Genomic DNA, 22,500 nt, shown 5'->3' on the forward strand with positions numbered 1-22,500 from the left:
CAACGTCAATCGGAGATCATCCATCATACCTCTCGAGTCCCCAAAAGCCAAGAAACACGCCAACCAAAACGCTTTTATTATGCCAACGGTTCCCGTTTTCATTCCTATCGTTTAGGGAGGTTTGGTGGCAGCAGCGGCCGAAAGCAAAAGGAAACCCGAGGAAAGCGGCTCCATCCACCAGGGCTGTGTCTCATCGGTGCCGACGCAGGAGGGACGGGCTTCGTTCGTTCGTTCGCTGCGGCCCAAATTCCCGGGCCGCCCGAGGACCGCTCGCACCGGCCCGAGGGAGGGAGCCCCGGCAGGCAGGATGCCTCCGGGGAAATGGCCAAGTCGACCGCGCGACCCACAACCCGCCCGACTGGGGGCGAGAAGGAGCATGGAGGAGGACTCCGTCCCCTAGTCGGCAGACGGCCCCGGGACAGGGACGTTCGCCAAAACCTCCCCAAGGCCGCTTTCCGTGACCGAGTCGGCCTCCCCGCCTGTACTCGTCCCGGCCCGAGAAACGAGACGCGGGGTGGATCGGGACCAGGCCACGCACCAGGCCGGCCGGCGCGGCATCCTCCCTCCCCCGACCTGACCTGACCTGGACGAACGCCTCCCCATCGCCCGCCCCCGCGAGGCTGATCCGTCCGGCCTGTGAGGAGGCCGCTTGTCGGGCGCCACCTGCTGCCCGGCATCCTCTTATATAGTGTTCGAGGAGGTCGACCAGGTGGCCCGGCCTGGATTGGGGGGGGGGGGGCGCGGGGTGCGGTGTCCCGGGCGGCGGGGGACGGGGGGGTAGGAGTGGAGAGGGAAAGGTGGGCGTGGAGAATGCCGGGGTCGGGGGTCGGCGCGGGGCGGGGCGGGAGTTGGGGATAGGGGAGGGGCGGGAGGCCGTCTGGACATGGAGGGTCGGAAGAGCGGTGGTGACAATGATTTTCATTATCATTTAGAAAGAAGAACGTGGACTTCTTTAGAGGAGTCCTTTGAATAGCTTCTCCATTTAGTTAACATACATCCAAATGGAGGTCGGGAAACTTGGGTCCTGTTAACATATGGATGGAAGTGGAAAGAACTATCGCGATGACCGTCCTTGTGTTTCTTTTATTTTTTCTTTCTTCCTGCTCCCCAAAGCCGCCCCCCCCACCCCCGCCCCGCCCCGCCCCGCCCCGCCCCGTCCCGTCCCGTCCCGTCCATAGTTGTAGGTTCCAGTGGTAGGTCTTTCGCGTTTCTGCTATGTGGGACGCCGCCTCGGCGTGGCTTGAAGGGCGATGCTGGGTCTGGGGCTGCGCCCAGGATCCGAACCGGTGAAAACCTGGGCCGTCGAAGCCGGGGGCCGGGGTGGGGGGCGCTACTTGACCGTTCGTCCACGGGCTCGGCCCCCGGCCCCTTGTTTTCTAGGGAGAGAGACAGAGAGACCCGATCCATTTTCCCTTGGCCTCTAAAGCGTGCGTGTGGTCGAAAGGCGACAGAGAGAGGGGTTCTGGTCCAGAAAGCCCCGACTGCGCCGCCGCGGGGATCGGTCGGTTCCGCCCGAACCGTCCGAGTCGGAAAGGAACGGACAGCTTTCCTCCTTTGGGCCCCTGACTTGGGACCGACAGGGGAAGAGGAACAGGCCTCTCTCCCTCACACCCTGGCCCCTTCCTCCAGGACGCCCTCCTTCTAGTCAGCCCGCCTCTGGCTTTTCCACACGCCGACGACCGCTCGTCGGCATGGACCCACCTTCCTTGGGGGACACCACCACACGACTCTCCCACTCGTCTGCCTGCCTTTCGTTGGCGTCGCTGCCAAAGGCGAGGGGTAGGGGTGGCGGTGGCAGGGACGGCAGGGGCCCAGCGGCTCTCTGGCGGGTGAGGAAGTCTTGCTGGTTCTCCTAGGTCGGTGATCTTTCTCGATCTCCACACACATTCTTCGTTTGGGGAGCCAAGAGACGCCCTCTGAGGAATCCCTATGGCCAGGGTCGATCACTTACTCGCTCACTGCCTCGGCCTCGGCCTCGGCCTCTGTCCATCTTGTCTCTCTCCCTCCCTCCCTCCCTCCCTCCCTCCCTCCCTCCCTCCCTCCCTCGTCGGTCTCTGTGTGTGGACGTCTAGGTGGAGGCGAGGCAGGGAGGCCACCCACCCACCCACCCACCCACCTACCTCGTGGTTTACCACACGCTCTACACGGAGGTAGAATTCCCATCCCACCGAATCCATCCTTTCCACGGGGCACAAGCCAGTGGCCTTCGGGAGTCTCTCTCCCCAAGGTGGCGCATCCGTCATGGCTATCTATTTCCAGAAGGTTTCCGTTTCCATCCCCTCCCCCCGAAAGAAAAAACGGCCCCACTCCCGGATCTGCCCCACCACGATCACCACCACCGCTGCCGCCGCCGCCGCCGCCGCCATCTGCTGTCGCCCTCTAGGGTTGGACCGTTCTAGCTCTCTCCTCTGTGTGGAATCGCAACGTAGGTCGCCTTGGATGTCTGGCACCTCTCACTTAGCAGAAGGTTTTGGAGGCTCAGGCTGGGCCACGCTTTGGCCCGGGTCAGTGTTCCGTTCCTCCGGATGGCTTCCTCGTTTTCCACGAGAAGGAGCCGTGAAGACGGAAAGGAAGGGCGGATGGATGGCTTTTCCCGTGCTACCGAGTCCCTCTCCCCTTTTCCCCAAAGCGTGAGGGGCGGTCGAGAGGATCGTCTCTGATGACAAAAGTCAGAGGCACCCCGGGTCAGACACCGTGCGAGGCGTTGGTGTGTTCTCGAGAGGAGAACACGTCCCCGTCAGCGTTTCCTGTCGTTCTCGTTCCGAAAGGATTCACGCGCCACCCCGTCTCCCTCAAGGTCTTAGGGCTGTCGTGCTCCGCAGCCGTCACGTGTCGTGGATCCTGGGCACCACCACGCCACCCCGCCCCCCCCCCCCCCCGCCATAGCTGTCGATCGCTATGTGGCACGCCTACGTTTGCCCAAAAGAGCAGTCCGATGGACAGCGTGGTGCTTTTCCCAGCAGGCAGGCAGGTGAGAGTCACCCCTCTAGAAGGTTTCCAAGCCCCGTTCCATTCTCAGAGGCAGCTCCTTTGGCCATCAAGGAGGCAGGCGATGGGGGTGGGGGTGGGGATGGGGATGGGGCAGGGGCCTCTGTCCCTCTGTCGCGGTAGAAATGATTGGGAAAGGAGGGACAATGGGCGTAGGTCGACCATCCTGGGCGGTGGTGCTTTGGGAGCTTTTTCTAGAAGAAGGAGCGAACGGCGTTCCCTGGGAAGGGAGGAAACCAGAGGAGGTCCCCCTCAGACCGACCTGGCACGAGAAGGACACACACTCTCTCTCTCTCTCTCTCTCTCTCTCTCTCTCCCTTTTCTTCCTGACTTGAAATCAGGAGACAAAACTCCCCTGCCAAAGGGGCCCTCCCAAAACGGGGAGTGAGGAAGACCTCCTTCTCTTCACGGCTGAAGTTCTCCCTGCCTTTCCTGGACGGGAAGGATAGCACCTACGCCCGCTGCCGTCGGTGACTTTTAGTCCCCCTGGAGAGGAAGAAATTCTTTCCCGTGGCCGAACCCTGGCGGTTCGTTCGTGCTGCAGAGGACGTGACCCTCTCTGACACACCCAGGAACCTCCTCGCTCCGGGTCGAGGAGAGGGAGTTCTGTTCTGTGGTTTAGAATGGTGCTTAAAAAGGGATGTCGCTTACAAAGGGTCCTCGTCCCCCTTCCTAAACCTAAACGGACGGCTCGGCTCGGAGGCGTGAGATACGTTTCGCATCCTCCTCGTCGTCTTCACTCAAAGTTTTATTGGAGTTTGGAAGATTTTATTTTTTGTCTTTCCTTTTTCTCCCCAAAGCCCCCCGGTACGTAGTTGTGTGTTCTTCGCGGTGGGTCCTTCTAGCGGTGGTATGTGGGACGCCGCCTCAGCGTGGTTTGATGAGCAGTGCCGTGTCCGCGCCCGGGATCCGAACGAACCGATGAAACACTGGGCTGCCTGCAGCGGAGCGCGCGAACTTAACCACTCGGCCACGGGGCCAGCCCCTTACTGGATTTTCAAAACAACTCCGGGGGCCGGCCCGGTGGCGCGGCGGTGAAGTTCGCACGTTCTGCTCCGCCGGCCCCGGGTTCGCCGGTCCGGATCCCGGGCGCAGGACCCGGCACCGCTTGGCGAGCCACGCTGTGGCAGGCGTCCCACCTGGAAAGTAGAGGGGGATGGGCACGGATGTCAGCTCAGGGCCAGTCTTCCTCGGCCGACAGAGGAGGATTGGTGGCAGATGTTCGCTCAGGGCTCATCTTCCTCAAAAATAAAATAATAAATCGATTCGATAAAATGTCAAATAACACAACCGCGGGATCACGCTTAGAGTCACCCTTGGCCCGATGATGCCACTCCCCACCCCCCCCACCCCCCTGCCCCCCACCATTTGGAGGTGCCGTCAGTGGGATTCGTTCCTGTTTGTCCATCTTTCTTCCTCTTTTTTTTTTTTTTTTTTAAAGACTGGCACCCGAGCTCATTGCCAATCTTTTCTTTTCTTTTTATTCCTCCTCCTTCTTCTTCTTCTCCCCAGAGCACCCCAGTACCTAGTTCTATATTCTCTTTGAGGGTCCCTCTGGTTCTGCCGTGTGGGACGCCACCTCAGCGTGGTTTGATGAGCGGTGCCGTGTCCGAGCCCAGGATCCGAACCTTCCAAGCCCCGGGCCGCTGAAGCGGAGCGTGCAAACTCAACCGCTCGGCCACGGGGTCAGCCCCTCCCTTCCTTCCTTCCTTCCTTCCTTCCTTCCTTCCTTCCTTCCTTCCTTCCTTCCTAAGGAGGAGGAGGCAGGCACTGTGTGAAGTCGCCAGTGAGTCTGTGGAAAGAGACGGAGGATTTCCCATGGGAAGCCGGGGCGGGGGACACGGACCGATGTCGTGCGAACTTGAAGGTGAAAGATCAAAAAACCCACACACGCCTAGAGCGGCGGGTTGCCCGTTAGGAGTTTGCTTGCCGGGCCCATAACGCAGGGCTCATCGATGAGCCAAACCGTCCGTGATCCTCAAGCAGTCTAGTAGGGTTAGAGAAAGGAGGGGGGCACTCTTTCTGCCCCAGATGAGGCGAGTTTCTCAGACAGCCACCCTGCCCCAACATCTCCCCTCCCTGCCTCCCGGCCCTTGGTGGACTGCGGCCTAAGGGTGGGGGAATTGAAGAAAGCCGTTCAATGGAAAAAAGCCCGAGGCCATGGGAGAGAGCTTCCTGCACTTGAATGAAGCCCTGACGCCAGGCCCATCGGAATGAATGGGCCTGACCTCCCCTCCCCCCTCCCCCCTCCCCCCTCCCAGGCTGGCGACTCGGCAGTGGAAGGCTAGGGGTTTCTTCCGAAATGGTGAACCGGCCCCCTTGTCCACAGGAAAACCACACACGGGTACAGCCTAGGCCGGATCTCAGGCCAAGTCGTCAGGGTGGCAAGATGATGGCGGATGAGAGGAAACTTGTTCTGGGACCGCACCGCCCCCCCCCCATCGCCTCTCTGGCTGAGAAGAGGGCTGGGGAGCGGTGAGGGTCAGGGGGAGAGTGGGGGCGGGGCCGGGACAGGGACCACCGGGCAGTAGGACGGGAGTAGCCCTGAGGCCTGCCTGCCTGCTTCCTTCCCTGCCGGCGCAGGGCTGAGAGAGGCACGGGGCACGCTGGCTCCTGCCCCTTCACTCATTCGGGAAGCCTCCTGTTGTTGCTCCTGAGGTGCCGGCTGCGGTGACAGACAGAGCAAAACTCCTCTCTCTGTCTATTTCTTCAAAGGCCCGAGTCTGAGCTACGACAGATTCCCCTGTGGCTCAACCCGCAACCTCCCATCCTGCCAGACCAGACCCCTTGTCTAAAAACCTCCACTGGAGGAGCTCTTCCACCTGACTCGGAAAGGAAACACCAGCCCCGCCTCAGCCTCACACCCACCACCACCACCACCACCCGCCCCCCCCCCCCGCCCCACTCTCCTCCGGACCCAGATACCTAACAGAGGGAACAAAAATCCAAAAATCCTGCTGCTCTCCTTCTACCACCTCCACTTCAGAAGAGTCAGTCTCCCCCGAACACCTCAGACTCTGTGACTTCCCGCGGCCTCCCTTTCCCCGTCCCCATTCTCTCCCCGGACGGGCCCCATCTTACACTTGAACGACAGCTCCACCGCTCGGGGCAGCTGGACACGATGTCCCAAAGTGGCCCGGACGGTAGCCTGGTCGATTCCAAAGGACCCACGCACGCAGTCGGCCATAAACGTGGTGTGGAGATCGTGGACGTTTGCGGGCCTCTGATGAAATCGCTGCTCCGGGGACCCCGGCGTCTAGGACCCGTCTTCTCCGTGTTCTTCACACCGTTGCTCCTGGGCCGGTTATTCTCTTCCCTCTCACTGACCTTAACGTTTTGTCTCTGCCATTGAATTTTGACTGTGCGAATGTGACTTGCCGCTGTAGGGCTGCGTGGATCTCTCAGGCATCCTGCTGTGCCGTGCGGGGGGGGGGGGGAATCCTTGGTGGGTGGGTCGATAGACGTCCCTTTGGTTGTGCCCTGGAGGGGAGAGACAGAGGGGACCGACTCAATCCACCACGAACGCTGATGTCGCTCCGATAAACCTGTAGCGGTGATTCTAGTTTATGGCCCGTGTCCTGAAAATAACTTCCCGAAGGGCCAGCCCGGCGGCACAGCGGTTAAGTTCGCACGTTCCGTTTTGTCAGCCAGGGGTTCGCAGGTTCGGATCCAGGGTGCGGACGTGGCGCCGCTTGGCGAGCCACGCTGTGGTCAGCGTCCCGCCTATCAAGGGGAGGGGGATGGGCACGGATGTTAGCTCGGGACCACTCTCCCGGGGCAAAAAGAGGAGAATTGGCAGCAGGTGTCAGCTCGGGGCTCGTCTTCCTCGAAAAATAAATTAATTAAATTAATAAAAACAACTTCCCAAACCTCTCTGATAACTTGAAGCTTTGAAGTTTTGCGAGGTGAAATCAGGTGATAAAAAAGTCCACGGACGGGGGCGGCCCCGTGGCCGAGTGGTTAAGTTCACAAGCTCCCCTTCGGCGGCCCAGGGTTTTGCCGGTTCAGATCCCGGGCACGGCACGGACACGGCACCGCTCGTCGGGCCGTGTGGAGGCGGCGTCCCACATGCCACAACTGGAAGGGCCCTCAACTAAGATAGACAACTATGTCATGGGGGGGATTGGGGGAGAAAAATCGGGAGGGGGGGAAAAGAAAACAAAAACGGAAGATTGGCAACAGGCGTTAGCTCTGTGAGGGCCGATCTTCCTCACCCAAAAACTAAAGTGAGATGAAATCAAATAAAGCGAAGGAAAAGATAAACCTATGAAATCCCATGTTTCTAAAAGTGGCCAAGTGTTTAGAAATTGGCCAAGCGACGGAATGCTCATGGGAAGGACAGTTCCTAATTGCTGGCTTCTTAGTTTTCACCAAAATTAAGGTTCGTGAGGGTTAAAAAATCTACTTAACAAATGCGATGAAAGCCACTAGGCCGGCCCGGTGGCGCGCTGGTTAAGTGTGCCTGTTCCGCTTCGCCGGCCCGGGGTTCGCCAGTTCGGATCCCGGGGGTGGACGTGGCACCGCTGGGCGAGCCACGTGGTGGTAGGCGTCCCACATATGAAATAGAGGAAGATGGGCACGGAGGTGAGCTCAGGGCCAGCCTTCCTCGGCAAAAAGAGGAGGATTGGCAGCAGTTAGCTCAGGGCTCATCGTCCTCAAAACAAAACAAAACAAAACAAAAAGCCACTAAAAGTGAATATGGGAAACATCTTTGTGTTCAAGGAAAGTGAGATGGCTGCCTTCAGGCAAGAGGGCCTAAAAAGTAAAGATCGTTTTGTCTGTGAAAAGGTGATCAAAGTTTCACGGGGAAAATAATCTGAGAAAAAGGCCTGTTCGTGGTCAAGTGGCCTAAAATTGGAACGAGTGGACAGATAGAAATGGCGAGCGATAGGATCTATGGGAGTCTATGAGGAAGCCATTGGGTGTCGGCCTAATTCGGCCTGACAGTGTTTTTCGAAAAGGGCCTGACGTGGCCGTCGAGCACGCATCGCATCGTAGATCCGCTTTACACATTTCCTACGGCAAGAACCAATGCCCTTAAGGGAAAGGAGCAGCTTCCCCGTGCTCGGGCCTTTCCTTAAGGAGAGGCATCTTTCCTTAGGCTAGGAGCGGATGGTTGCGCTCACCTTTGACCATCCGGCTCCCCTGTGACCACCCAGGCCCAGACAACCGACCTGCCACCCAGCAGTGTCTGTCGATCGCTGTGCCGACAGAGCAGTCTCGCGACTATCATCCAAGGGACCTTTCGATCCTATGTGAAACGTCCTCTCTGGGGGTCTAGAAGCACTCTGTACACCCCACTTCCCGGGCACCCTCTCTTCCTTCGGGAAGAAAGGCCCCGGGCCACAGTCCTCACATTTTAGCTCAGAATAAACGCACCCCGATTTTCACGGATAGATTGGTTCCGGATTATTTCCGTCGACAGAATGGAATCAAGTCAATGAGTTTCAAGATCGGAGGGAAGCTGATGCAAAATCAGAATTTGTTTTTCTCACTCCCGAAAGGATACTTTTCTCTAACTTCTAGTCTCCTCCTGATAAAGACATTGGAAAAGGTTTCTCTTGACCTCTGAGGGAATCGACACCAAAGACAGAGATCCTCCATTTTGTCAGAATGATTTCCTAGGCCTCCAATGGAGGAGGCCTCCCTCGGACGGGAGCTCAGCTTTTGTTTTGCAACAGTTTTCCTCTCTCTGCTTGCCTTTAACATCTCCTTTCCCGTTCTTCTTTTTTGGAAGGGAAATACGTGCACCGCTGGGGAAAAAAAAAAAAAAAAGAATTTTCTAAATGACCAAAGAAGATCTACGACTGTTGTTATTTTGGTTTCACGGAGCAGTTCCACGTCCACATTTACTCCATTTTAAACACCCACACACACTCACAGCACGGCGCTGTGAGGATGTCCCGGGGAACTCGATTTGTGGAGGGAATGGCTGTGAGGTCTCTGCCCCCCAACCCCCACCATTTGGGTGCTTCTGCTTGTTGATGAGGACGGGAAGCCCTGCTGAAATCCATATTCTTATCACCACACGTGCATCTGCACCCATGCTCCCCCCCGTGTGTCGTCTTTGGGCTTTGCTGTGGCCCCGTGCGGAGGGAGACCTGTTTTGTGTTGTAAACTTTTCCGCGGCCAAGCGGCTCGGTCCTTTCCTCTACGACTTGTGGGCTCTGTCTGTCCGTCTGCCTTAGAGAGACCCTCTGGGCCGGAAGTGACAGGCTGCACACAATTCCTGACAGACTGCGGACAATTCCTCCGTCGTCACGGTCCTTCTCTGATGACGTGCATGGTTTCGGTTTGACAGCGACCCCCACCCCCCACCCCGCCGTGATTTTCTAAGTCCTCCCGGGAGCCCGGGAAGTGCTCGGGCCGCTCCGGGAAGCGGGGGCCGGCAGCCCCGGCCTGCCCCGTGGCATCTCCGGGGACTTTTCCACCTCTGTCCGCGTCAGCCAGCCGGCAGCCCCGCGCCCGGCCCGGCCCAGAAGTCACGTGGGGAGTCTGTCCCCTTCCTGGCAAGCCCACCCACCCCACCCCCCTCCCCGCCGATTTTCCAACACCTCCTTCTGCGCCCAGGGTTGCCCTGTGCTGCCTGGGAGCTCCGAGGTGGACACCCTGGGGCCTCACGTGGTGACCTCCCGGCCGCCCCAAGCGGGCCCAGAGAGAAAGAGAGAGAGAGAGAGACAGAGAGAGACAGAGACAGAGACAGAGACAGAGAGAGACAGAGACAGAGACAGAGACAGAGACAGAGAGAGACCTGACCCGGCGGTGGGCTCAGGCTGTGCACTCTCGCTGGCTGGTGACCCGGTTCCCTCCCGCTGACCCCTCCGCGCCGGTCGTTGGGCGCCATCTGGCGGCCGCTTTTACAGAGTGGCCCTCCTCCGGAGCCCCGGCGACATGAGCAAGGGATGGGACTCGCAGGACGTCTGTGTGGTTTCCAGTGTGGGGCTGTGTGGAACAGAGCTGCTAAGAACATTCATGCCCCGGATTCTGTGTGAATGAACAGGAACGTGGCCGCAGCCCCCACCCCGCCCCCCGCCCCAGCCCCCGGGAGTGGTGGGAGTGGTGCCCTCCAGACCACCCTCGGGTTGGATGCCTCCCTCCCTGGAAGGACTCACGGGACTCCACAAAAGCTGACTTCCTGGAGGTCCAGCGGAGACCCCCAAGGCCCAAGGCCCCCCCCCCCCACCCACCCACCACAGATCACTGTGGAAGCCTTAACGACCCAAGGCTCCAGCTACATACAGACGCTCTTAGGAGGCAAGATACACCAAAGGCTTATGTAGGTTGCCACTTTCGGTGGTTGTTTCCGCGGCGTGTCAGTTTTGGAACCCGCCACGCCCTTTTTCACAGAGGCCATACCGTTTCCCTTCACCACCAGTGAGGCGTGAGTGACTGACTTGGCTTCTCCGCGACCTGACTAGCAGTTTGATCCTGTTCCGGTATTTGGAAGAAGGCAGTCTCACCCATGTGTCCCCACAATGTCTCCCTCTAATTTTCTCACTTGCTTTTCCAGGGAACAGCTCACATCTTTTCATGCGCTTATCGGTCATCCATGCGTACCTCCTCCACCCCAGGTGAAAGTGCCTGCTCTGTCTATTGGTCTTCCATTCGTTTTGTATTTTTCAGTGTTGATTTCCCCCGGGTCTCCACTCCATTGTGGGTTTTGTTTTTTGTTTTTTGTTTTTTGTTTTTTTTTTTTGCTTAAAGATTGTCACCTGAGCTAGGCACTGTTGCGCTGCTTCCTCAGTTTCAGAGGGTACCTTTTTCAGGGTTGCTTTTTGACCGGGTCTCCTCGCCATTGTATTTTTTTATTTTTTTTTTTTTTGCTTAAAGATTGCCACCTGAGCTAGCCTCTGTTGCCCATCTTCTTCGGTTTCAGAGGGTAGATTTCTCAGTGTTGCTTTTTCGCCAGCTCTCCACGCCCTGGCGTCTTTTTTTTTTCTGCTTGAAGGCTGCAACCTGAGCTAGCTTCTTTTGCCCATGTTCCTCAGTTTCAGAGGGTGGATTTCTCCGTGTTGCTTTTTCCCCAGGTCTCCACACCCTTGTGTGTTTCTTTGGCTTAACGATTGCCACCTGAGGTAGCCACTGTTGCCCATCTTCGTCCGTTTCAGAGGGTGGATTTCTCAGTGTTGCCTTTTCGCCAGCTCCCCACGCCCTTGTGTGTTTCTTTTGCTTAAAGATTGTCACCTGAGCTAGGCACTGTTGCCCTGCTTCCTCAGTTTCAGAGGGTACCTTTTTCAGGGTTGCTTTTTCACCGGGTCTCCTCGCCATTGTATTTTTTTATCTTATTTTTTTTGCTTAAAGATTGCCACCTGAGCTAGCCTCTGTTGCGCTTCTTTCTCAGTTCCAGAGGGTAGATTTCTCCGTGTTGCTTTTTCCCCAGGTCTCCACGCACTTCCTTTTATTTTTCCTTAAAGATTGCCACCTGAGCTAGCCTCTGTTGCCCATCTTCGTCGGTTTCAGAGGGTAGATTTCTCACTGTTGCTTTTTTGCCAGGTCTGCACGCCCATGTGTTTTTTTTCTGCTTAAAGGTTGCAACCTGAGCTAGCTTCTTTTGCCCATGTTCGTCAGTTTCAGAGGGTGGATTTCTCCGTGTTGCTTTTTCCCCAGGTCTCCACACCCTTGTGTGTTTCTTTGGCTTAACGATTGCCACCTGAGCTAGCCTCTGTTGCCCATCTTCCTCAGTTTCAGAGGGTGGATTTCTGAATGTTGCTTTTTCCCCAGGTCTCCACGCCCTTGTGTGTTTCTTTTGCTTAACGATTGCCACCTGAAGCCAGCCTCTCTTGCCCATCTTCCTCAGTTTCAGAGGGTAGATATTTCAGGGTTGCTTTTTCCCCAGGTCTCCACGCCTTTGGGTTTTGTTTTTGCTTAACGATTGCCACCTGAGCTAGCCTCTGTTGCCCATATTCGTCCGTTTCAGAGGGTGGATTTCTCAGTGTTGCCTTTTCCCCAGGTCTCCACGCCCTTGTGTGTTTCTTTTGCTTAAAGATTGCCACCTGAGCTAGCCTCTCTTGCCCATGTTCCTCAGTTTCAGAGGGTAGATATTTCAGGGTTGCTTTGTCCCCAGGGCTCCACGCCTTTGTGCTTTGTTTTTGCTTAAGGATTGCCACCTGAGGTAGCCTCTCTTGCCCATCTTCCTCAGTTTCAGAGGGTGGATTTCTCCGTGTTGCTTTTTCCCCAGGTCTCCACGCCCTTGTGTGTTTCTTTTGCTTAACGATTGCCACCTGAGCTAGCCTCTGTTGCCCATCTTCGTCCGTTTCAGAGGGTGGATTTCTCAGTGTTGCCTTTTCGCCAGCTCCCCACGCCCTTGTGTGTTTCTTTTGCTTAAAGATTGTCACCTGAGCTAGGCACTGTTGCCCTGCTTCCTCAGTTTCAGAGGGTACCTTTTTCAGGGTTGCTTTTTGACCGGGTCTCCTCGCCATTGTATTTTTTTATCTTATTTTTTTTGCTTAAAGATTGCCACCTGAGCTAGCCTCTGTTGCGCTTCTTTCTCAGTTCTAGAGGGTAGATTTCTCCGTGTTGCTTTTTCCCCAGGTCTCCACGCACTTCCTTTTATTTTTCCTTAAAAATTGCCACCTGAGCTAGCCTCTGTTGTCCATCTTCGTCGGTTTCAGAGGGTAGATTTCTCACTGTGGCTTTTTTGCCAGGTCTGCACGCCCTTGTGTTTTTTTTCTGCTTAAAGGTTGCAACCTGAGCTAGCTTCTTTTGCCCATGTCCCTCAGTTTCAGAGGGTGGATTTCTCCGTGTTGCTTTTTCCCCAGGTCTCCAGACCCTTGTGTGTTTCTTTGGCTTAACGATTGCCACCTGAGGTAGCCTCTGTTGCCCATCTTCCTCAGTTTCAGAGGGTGGATTTCTGAATGTTGCTTTTTCCCCAGGTCTCCACGCCCTTGTGTGTTTCTTTTGCTTAACAATTGCCACCTGAAGCCAGCCTCTCTTGCCCATCTTCCTCAGTTTCAGAGGGTAGATATTTCAGGGTTGCTTTTTCCCCAGGTCTCCACGCCTTTGGGTTTTGTTTTTGCTTAACGAGTGCCACCTGAGCTAGCCTCTCTTGCCCATGTTCCTCAGTTTCAGAGGGTAGATATTTCAGGGTTGCTTTGTCCCCAGGGCTCCACGCCTTTGTGCTTTGTTTTTGCTTAAGGATTGCCACCTGAGGTAGCCTCTCTTGCCCATCTTCCTCAGTTTCAGAGGGTGGATTTCTCCGTGTTGCTTTTTCCCCAGGTCTCCACGCCCTTGTGTGTTTCTTTTGCTTAAAGATTGCCACCTGAGCTAGCCTCTGTTGCCCATCTTCGTCCGTTTCAGAGGGTGGATTTCTCAGTGTTGCCTTTTCGCCAGCTCCCCACGCCCTTGTGTGTTTCTTTTGCTTAAAGATTGTCACCTGAGCTAGGCACTGTTGCCCTGCTTCCTCAGTTTCAGAGGGTACCTTTTTCAGGGTTGCTTTTTCACCGGGTCTCCTCGCCATTGTATTTTTTTATCTTATTTTTTTTGCTTAAAGATTGCCACCTGAGCTAGCCTCTGTTGCGCTTCTTTCTCAGTTCTAGAGGGTAGATTTCTCCGTGTTGCTTTTTCCCCAGGTCTCCACGCACTTCCTTTTATTTTTCCTTAAAAATTGCCACCTGAGCTAGCCTCTGTTGCCCATCTTCGTCGGTTTCAGAGGGTAGATTTCTCACTGTTGCTTTTTTGCCAGGTCTGCACGCCCATGTGTTTTTTTTCTGCTTAAAGGTTGCAACCTGAGCTAGCTTCTTTTGCCCATGTCCCTCAGTTTCAGAGGGTGGATTTCTCCGTGTTGCTTTTTCCCCAGGCCTCCAGACCCTTGTGTGTTTCTTTGGCTTAACGATTGCCACCTGAGGTAGCCTCTGTTGCCCATCTTCGTCCGTTTCAGAGGGTGGATTTCTCAGTGTTGCCTTTTCGCCAGCTCCCCACGCCCTTGTGTGTTTCTTTTGCTTAAAGATTGTCACCTGAGCTAGGCACTGTTGCCCTGCTTCCTCAGTTTCAGAGGGTACCTTTTTCAGGGTTGCTTTTTGACCGGGTCTCCTCGCCATTGTATTTTTTTATCTTATTTTTTTTGCTTAAAGATTGCCACCTGAGCTAGCCTCTGTTGCGCTTCTTTCTCAGTTCTAGAGGGTAGATTTCTCCGTGTTGCTTTTTCCCCAGGTCTCCACGCACTTCCTTCTATTTTTCCTTAAAAATTGCCACCTGAGCTAGCCTCTGTTGTCCATCTTCGTCCGTTTCAGTGGGTGGATTTCTCCGTGTTGCTTTTTCCCCAGGTCTCCACACCCTTGTGTGTTTCTTTGGCTTAACGATTGCCACCTGAGGTAGCCTCTGTTGCCCATCTTCCTCAGTTTCAGAGGGTGGATTTCTGAATGTTGCTTTTTCCCCAGGTCTCCACGCCCTTGTGTGTTTCTTTTGCTTAACGATTGCCACCTGAAGCCAGCCTCTCTTGCCCATCTTCCTCAGTTTCAGAGGGTAGATATTTCAGGGTTGCTTTTTCCCCAGGTCTCCACGCCTTTGGGTTTTGTTTTTGCTTAACGATTGCCACCTGAGCTAGCCTCTGTTGCCCATATTCGTCCGTTTCAGAGGGTGGATTTCTCAGTGTTGCCTTTTCCCCAGGTCTCCACGCCCTTGTGTGTTTCTTTTGCTTAAAGATTGCCACCTGAGCTAGCCTCTCTTGCCCATGTTCCTCAGTTTCAGAGGGTAGATATTTCAGGGTTGCTTTGTCCCCAGGGCTCCACGCCTTTGTGCTTTGTTTTTGCTTAAGGATTGCCACCTGAGGTAGCCTCTCTTGCCCATCTTCCTCAGTTTCAGAGGGTGGATTTCTCCGTGTTGCTTTTTCCCCAGGTCTCCACGCCCTTGTGTGTTTCTTTTGCTTAACGATTGCCACCTGAGCTAGCCTCTGTTGCCCATCTTCGTCCGTTTCAGAGGGTGGATTTCTCAGTGTTGCCTTTTCGCCAGCTCCCCACGCCCTTGTGTGTTTCTTTTGCTTAAAGATTGTCACCTGAGCTAGGCACTGTTGCCCTGCTTCCTCAGTTTCAGAGGGTACCTTTTTCAGGGTTGCTTTTTCACCGGGTCTCCTCGCCATTGTATTTTTTTATCTTATTTTTTTTGCTTAAAGATTGCCACCTGAGCTAGCCTCTGTTGCGCTTCTTTCTCAGTTCCAGAGGGTAGATTTCTCCGTGTTGCTTTTTCCCCAGGTCTCCACGCACTTCCTTTTATTTTTCCTTAAAGATTGCCACCTGAGCTAGCCTCTGTTGCCCATCTTCGTCGGTTTCAGAGGGTAGATTTCTCACTGTTGCTTTTTTGCCAGGTCTGCACGCCCATGTGTTTTTTTTCTGCTTAAAGGTTGCAACCTGAGCTAGCTTCTTTTGCCCATGTTCGTCAGTTTCAGAGGGTGGATTTCTCCGTGTTGCTTTTTCCCCAGGTCTCCACACCCTTGTGTGTTTCTTTGGCTTAACGATTGCCACCTGAGCTAGCCTCTGTTGCCCATCTTCCTCAGTTTCAGAGGGTGGATTTCTGAATGTTGCTTTTTCCCCAGGTCTCCACGCCCTTGTGTGTTTCTTTTGCTTAACGATTGCCACCTGAAGCCAGCCTCTCTTGCCCATCTTCCTCAGTTTCAGAGGGTAGATATTTCAGGGTTGCTTTTTCCCCAGGTCTCCACGCCTTTGGGTTTTGTTTTTGCTTAACGATTGCCACCTGAGCTAGCCTCTGTTGCCCATATTCGTCCGTTTCAGAGGGTGGATTTCTCAGTGTTGCCTTTTCCCCAGGTCTCCACGCCCTTGTGTGTTTCTTTTGCTTAAAGATTGCCACCTGAGCTAGCCTCTCTTGCCCATGTTCCTCAGTTTCAGAGGGTAGATATTTCAGGGTTGCTTTGTCCCCAGGGCTCCACGCCTTTGTGCTTTGTTTTTGCTTAAGGATTGCCACCTGAGGTAGCCTCTCTTGCCCATCTTCCTCAGTTTCAGAGGGTGGATTTCTCCGTGTTGCTTTTTCCCCAGGTCTCCACGCCCTTGTGTGTTTCTTTTGCTTAACGATTGCCACCTGAGCTAGCCTCTGTTGCCCATCTTCGTCCGTTTCAGAGGGTGGATTTCTCAGTGTTGCCTTTTCGCCAGCTCCCCACGCCCTTGTGTGTTTCTTTTGCTTAAAGATTGTCACCTGAGCTAGGCACTGTTGCCCTGCTTCCTCAGTTTCAGAGGGTACCTTTTTCAGGGTTGCTTTTTGACCGGGTCTCCTCGCCATTGTATTTTTTTATCTTATTTTTTTTGCTTAAAGATTGCCACCTGAGCTAGCCTCTGTTGCGCTTCTTTCTCAGTTCTAGAGGGTAGATTTCTCCGTGTTGCTTTTTCCCCAGGTCTCCACGCACTTCCTTTTATTTTTCCTTAAAAATTGCCACCTGAGCTAGCCTCTGTTGTCCATCTTCGTCGGTTTCAGAGGGTAGATTTCTCACTGTGGCTTTTTTGCCAGGTCTGCACGCCCTTGTGTTTTTTTTCTGCTTAAAGGTTGCAACCTGAGCTAGCTTCTTTTGCCCATGTCCCTCAGTTTCAGAGGGTGGATTTCTCCGTGTTGCTTTTTCCCCAGGTCTCCAGACCCTTGTGTGTTTCTTTGGCTTAACGATTGCCACCTGAGGTAGCCTCTGTTGCCCATCTTCCTCAGTTTCAGAGGGTGGATTTCTGAATGTTGCTTTTTCCCCAGGTCTCCACGCCCTTGTGTGTTTCTTTTGCTTAACGATTGCCACCTGAAGCCAGCCTCTCTTGCCCATCTTCCTCAGTTTCAGAGGGTAGATATTTCAGGGTTGCTTTTTCCCCAGGTCTCCACGCCTTTGGGTTTTGTTTTTGCTTAACGAGTGCCACCTGAGCTAGCCTCTCTTGCCCATGTTCCTCAGTTTCAGAGGGTAGATATTTCAGGGTTGCTTTGTCCCCAGGGCTCCACGCCTTTGTGCTTTGTTTTTGCTTAAGGATTGCCACCTGAGGTAGCCTCTCTTGCCCATCTTCCTCAGTTTCAGAGGGTGGATTTCTCCGTGTTGCTTTTTCCCCAGGTCTCCACGCCCTTGTGTGTTTCTTTTGCTTAAAGATTGCCACCTGAGCTAGCCTCTGTTGCCCATCTTCGTCCGTTTCAGAGGGTGGATTTCTCAGTGTTGCCTTTTCGCCAGCTCCCCACGCCCTTGTGTGTTTCTTTTGCTTAAAGATTGTCACCTGAGCTAGGCACTGTTGCCCTGCTTCCTCAGTTTCAGAGGGTACCTTTTTCAGGGTTGCTTTTTCACCGGGTCTCCTCGCCATTGTATTTTTTTATCTTATTTTTTTTGCTTAAAGATTGCCACCTGAGCTAGCCTCTGTTGCGCTTCTTTCTCAGTTCTAGAGGGTAGATTTCTCCGTGTTGCTTTTTCCCCAGGTCTCCACGCACTTCCTTTTATTTTTCCTTAAAAATTGCCACCTGAGCTAGCCTCTGTTGCCCATCTTCGTCGGTTTCAGAGGGTAGATTTCTCACTGTTGCTTTTTTGCCAGGTCTGCACGCCCATGTGTTTTTTTTCTGCTTAAAGGTTGCAACCTGAGCTAGCTTCTTTTGCCCATGTCCCTCAGTTTCAGAGGGTGGATTTCTCCGTGTTGCTTTTTCCCCAGGCCTCCAGACCCTTGTGTGTTTCTTTGGCTTAACGATTGCCACCTGAGGTAGCCTCTGTTGCCCATCTTCGTCCGTTTCAGAGGGTGGATTTCTCAGTGTTGCCTTTTCGCCAGCTCCCCACGCCCTTGTGTGTTTCTTTTGCTTAAAGATTGTCACCTGAGCTAGGCACTGTTGCCCTGCTTCCTCAGTTTCAGAGGGTACCTTTTTCAGGGTTGCTTTTTGACCGGGTCTCCTCGCCATTGTATTTTTTTATCTTATTTTTTTTGCTTAAAGATTGCCACCTGAGCTAGCCTCTGTTGCGCTTCTTTCTCAGTTCTAGAGGGTAGATTTCTCCGTGTTGCTTTTTCCCCAGGTCTCCACGCACTTCCTTCTATTTTTCCTTAAAAATTGCCACCTGAGCTAGCCTCTGTTGTCCATCTTCGTCCGTTTCAGTGGGTGGATTTCTCCGTGTTGCTTTTTCCCCAGGTCTCCACACCCTTGTGTGTTTCTTTGGCTTAACGATTGCCACCTGAGGTAGCCTCTGTTGCCCATCTTCCTCAGTTTCAGAGGGTGGATTTCTGAATGTTGCTTTTTCCCCAGGTCTCCACGCCCTTGTGTGTTTCTTTTGCTTAACGATTGCCACCTGAAGCCAGCCTCTCTTGCCCATCTTCCTCAGTTTCAGAGGGTAGATATTTCAGGGTTGCTTTTTCCCCAGGTCTCCACGCCTTTGGGTTTTGTTTTTGCTTAACGATTGCCACCTGAGCTAGCCTCTGTTGCCCATATTCGTCCGTTTCAGAGGGTGGATTTCTCAGTGTTGCCTTTTCCCCAGGTCTCCACGCCCTTGTGTGTTTCTTTTGCTTAAAGATTGCCACCTGAGCTAGCCTCTCTTGCCCATGTTCCTCAGTTTCAGAGGGTAGATATTTCAGGGTTGCTTTGTCCCCAGGGCTCCACGCCTTTGTGCTTTGTTTTTGCTTAAGGATTGCCACCTGAGGTAGCCTCTCTTGCCCATCTTCCTCAGTTTCAGAGGGTGGATTTCTCCGTGTTGCTTTTTCCCCAGGTCTCCACGCCCTTGTGTGTTTCTTTTGCTTAACGATTGCCACCTGAGCTAGCCTCTGTTGCCCATCTTCGTCCGTTTCAGAGGGTGGATTTCTCAGTGTTGCCTTTTCGCCAGCTCCCCACGCCCTTGTGTGTTTCTTTTGCTTAAAGATTGTCACCTGAGCTAGGCACTGTTGCCCTGCTTCCTCAGTTTCAGAGGGTACCTTTTTCAGGGTTGCTTTTTCACCGGGTCTCCTCTCCATTGTATTTTTTTATTTTATTTTTTTTGCTTAAAGATTGCCACCTGAGCTAGCCTCTGTTGCGCTTCTTTCTCAGTTCTAGAGGGTAGATTTCTCCGTGTTGCTTTTTCCCCAGGTCTCCACGCACTTCCTTTTATTTTTCCTTAAAAATTGCCACCTGAGCTAGCCTCTGTTGTCCATCTTCGTCGGTTTCAGAGGGTAGATTTCTCACTGTGGCTTTTTTGCCAGGTCTGCACGCCCTTGTGTTTTTTTTCTGCTTAAAGGTTGCAACCTGAGCTAGCTTCTTTTGCCCATGTCCCTCAGTTTCAGAGGGTGGATTTCTCCGTGTTGCTTTTTCCCCAGGCCTCCACGCCCTTGTGTGTTTCTTTTGCTTAAAGATTGCCACCTGAAGCCAGCCTCTCTTGCCCATCTTCCTCAGTTTCAGAGGGTAGATATTTCAGGGTTGCTTTTTCCCCAGGTCTCCACGCCTTTGTGTTTTGTTTTTGCTTAACGATTGCCACCTGAGCTAGCCTCTCTTGCCCATGTTCCTCAGTTTCAGAGGGTAGATATTTCAGGGTTGCTTTGTCCCCAGGGCTCCACGCCTTTGTGCTTTGTTTTTGCTTAAGGATTGCCACCTGAGGTAGCCTCTCTTGCCCATCTTCCTCAGTTTCAGAGGGTGGATTTCTCCGTGTTGCTTTTTCCCCAGGTCTCCACGCCCTTGTGTGTTTCTTTTGCTTAAAGATTGCCACCTGAGCTAGCCTCTGTTGCCCATCTTCGTCCGTTTCAGAGGGTGGATTTCTCAGTGTTGCCTTTTCGCCAGCTCCCCACGCCCTTGTGTGTTTCTTTTGCTTAAAGATTGTCACCTGAGCTAGGCACTGTTGCCCTGCTTCCTCAGTTTCAGAGGGTACCTTTTTCAGGGTTGCTTTTTCACCGGGTCTCCTCGCCATTGTATTTTTTTATCTTATTTTTTTTGCTTAAAGATTGCCACCTGAGCTAGCCTCTGTTGCGCTTCTTTCTCAGTTCTAGAGGGTAGATTTCTCCGTGTTGCTTTTTCCCCAGGTCTCCACGCACTTCCTTTTATTTTTCCTTAAAAATTGCCACCTGAGCTAGCCCCTGTTGCCCATCTTCGTCGGTTTCAGAGGGTAGATTTCTCAGTGTTGATTTTTCCCCATTTCTCCACGCCCTCGTGCTTTTTTTTTTTTATTTCCTTAAATGTCGGCGCCTGAGCTAGCTTCTTTTGCCCATCTTCGTCAGTTTCAGCGGGTAGACTCTCCGCCTGCCTTCGACAGGCCCTCTGGACTGGAAAGCTTTCCTCCTCCCGTCATCACGGTCCTTCTCGGATGACGTGCCTGGTTTCGGTTTGACCGTCCCCGCCCGCCCTGATTTTCTAAGTCCTCCCGGGAACCCCGGGGGCGCTCCAGCCGCTCCGGGAAGCGGCGGCCTCCCGGCCGCACCGGCCCAGCCCGGCCCGGGCCGCCCCCTGGCCTCTCTGGGGGGAACTCTCCCCTTCCCCTTCCCGGTGATCGCCCGAGAAACCTTTTCCGAGTCCCCCTCCTGCGGCTGGGGCTGCGCCTTGGCGGCCGGGAGCCCGCGGGCGGACGCCCCGGGGCCGCACTGGGCCGGGAGGCTGGGTCCGAGGGGGCTCCGGGACGGGATCGGGCGGCCCGGCGGCCCGGCTGTGCTCCCCGGCGGGCCCGCGCTCCGGCTCCGTCCCGCTGAGGCGGTCGTCGGTCGCCGGGTGCCACCTGGCGGCCGCTTTTATATCGTCTCTTTCCTCCGGAGCTCCGGCGACGCGGGCCAAGGGACGGGACTCGGCCGCGGTGACCGAGGCAGAGTCCCGGGAGGCCGGCGTCGCTGGCGGGATCTGGCCCGGTGGCGCCGGGGCGTGAGCGCGACGCCCGCTCGCCGGAGATTGGAGGTGCAGGCTACTGAGGGAGGTGGCTGTCGCCGCGCCGCCCGGTGCCGGCCGGGGTGTGGGGCCTCCCGGACGGGTCGACCAGCAGCCGCCGGTGCCCCTCCGTCCCCGGGAGGGGGTGGGGGGCCGCCGCGGGGGAACGGGCGAGGGAGCTCGTCCCGTGCCCGGCCGTCGTCCCGAGGGCGGCCCGGTGGTCGGGCCTTCCGCGTCGCCGATCCCCTTTCCGCGCCCCGCTCCGGAGGTGGGCGACCGGCCGGGGCCTTGCGGGGGAGGCCCGTGGAGGGCGCGACGGGCTCGGCCGCCGGGCTGGCCTTTTCCCCACTGGTCTTCCGAGTCGACCGGCTCTGGCGGTGGGGACCGGGCCCGGTCCTCGGATGCCTCCTCCTCCGTGGCAGTTTTTTTTTCCAAGTCCCGCCCTGGAGAAGAGCGTGGACCGGCCCCGGGAGCCCTCGAGGGCGGGCCGGGGAGGGCGTCCCCGGCCCGGACGCGTGCCCGGGGTGGGTCCGGGCCGTCGGACCGGACTTCTCTCTCCGAGTTTCGCGGGTCGCGTCTTTGTCCGGAGGCGGGAGGGGGCCGGCTCGAGGCGTAGGTGGAGCCCCGGCTGAGGGACGGGAGCCACGGTCCCGCCCCGGGCCCGGTCGCCGGAGGCGCCTCCGCGGAATTCTTTTCTAAGTCCTGACCCGGCGACTCAGAGGGAGGGACCGACCGGTCCCGGCCCGCGCGGGCGGCCCGGGGAGGCTGTCCCCGGCTCCCCCTGCCGCCACGCTTCTGGGGTCGACCAGATGGCCCCGGGAGCTCCGGGCCTGGTGGCGATGGGGTCGTGCTTGGGGTCTGGTGGCCGTGGCCGTGATCCAGGGGTTCCCCTGGTGATCCGTGGGTGGGCCCCGTCTCCGGGCGCGGCGATTCTTGCCCCCGAATGGGTGGTTTTGTGCCGCCAGATAAGTGCTGACACGCTCTGCTCGGGTGACAGTCGCCCGAGAGCTTCCGGGTGCCTGGATGCGTGTGCGGGGAGGGCTCCGGGCTCTGGCCGAGAACAGGACGCCCGTTTCCACCCCCGCCGCTTGAGCCGCCCGCTGGGGCCTGCGCGCCGGCTCTTGTGCGTTCCAGGCGCCCCCACGACCGTGGTGCCACCTCCGGTCTCTGGTACCCGAGGGCGGCGGGGTTAGGGGCGCGGGGTCCTCTACCACGTGCACTCCCTGCCGCCGGCACCCGGGTGCGGTCGCGACTTACCCCATCCCACCGGCTCCGTGCCAGTGCGTGTCAGGCGTTCTCGTCCTGGGGTCGTCGCCCGCGCTTGCTGGAGAAGGAGAGGGGTCGGTGAGGCTGAAGCAGGCTCCTCCGCTCGCTGTCCTCGCCGGCCTTCCCTTGCTCGGGGGTCCCTCGCGTTATGCTGCCGACCGATGTGGTGATGCTGTGCTCTCCCGGGCCGGGCCTAAGCCGTGCCAGACGAGGGACGGACGTTCATGGCGAACGGGACCGCTCTTCTCGCTCTGCCCGCGGGTCCCCTCGCCCGTTCTCCCCCGCTGCGAGTGGCGTGTGGGAGGCGGCAGGGGTGCGGAATCCGGCCCGACCTCGCTCCCCCGCCCCGTGCCTCGTGGCGTGGGCGGTGTCGGGGTCTCCGTGACGCGGCGGATGCTCTGCCTGTGCCTCTTGGCTGTGTCTCGCGGGCGGCCCTCCCCGCGGTGGGGCGGGCCGTGTTGCCGCCGCGCCGCGCGCCTTCCCGGGCGCGTGAGCGCGTTCCCC

The sequence above is a fragment of the Equus asinus genome, chromosome 28, assembly GCF_041296235.1.
Source record: "Equus asinus isolate D_3611 breed Donkey chromosome 28, EquAss-T2T_v2, whole genome shotgun sequence".
NCBI lineage: Eukaryota > Metazoa > Chordata > Mammalia > Perissodactyla > Equidae > Equus > Equus asinus.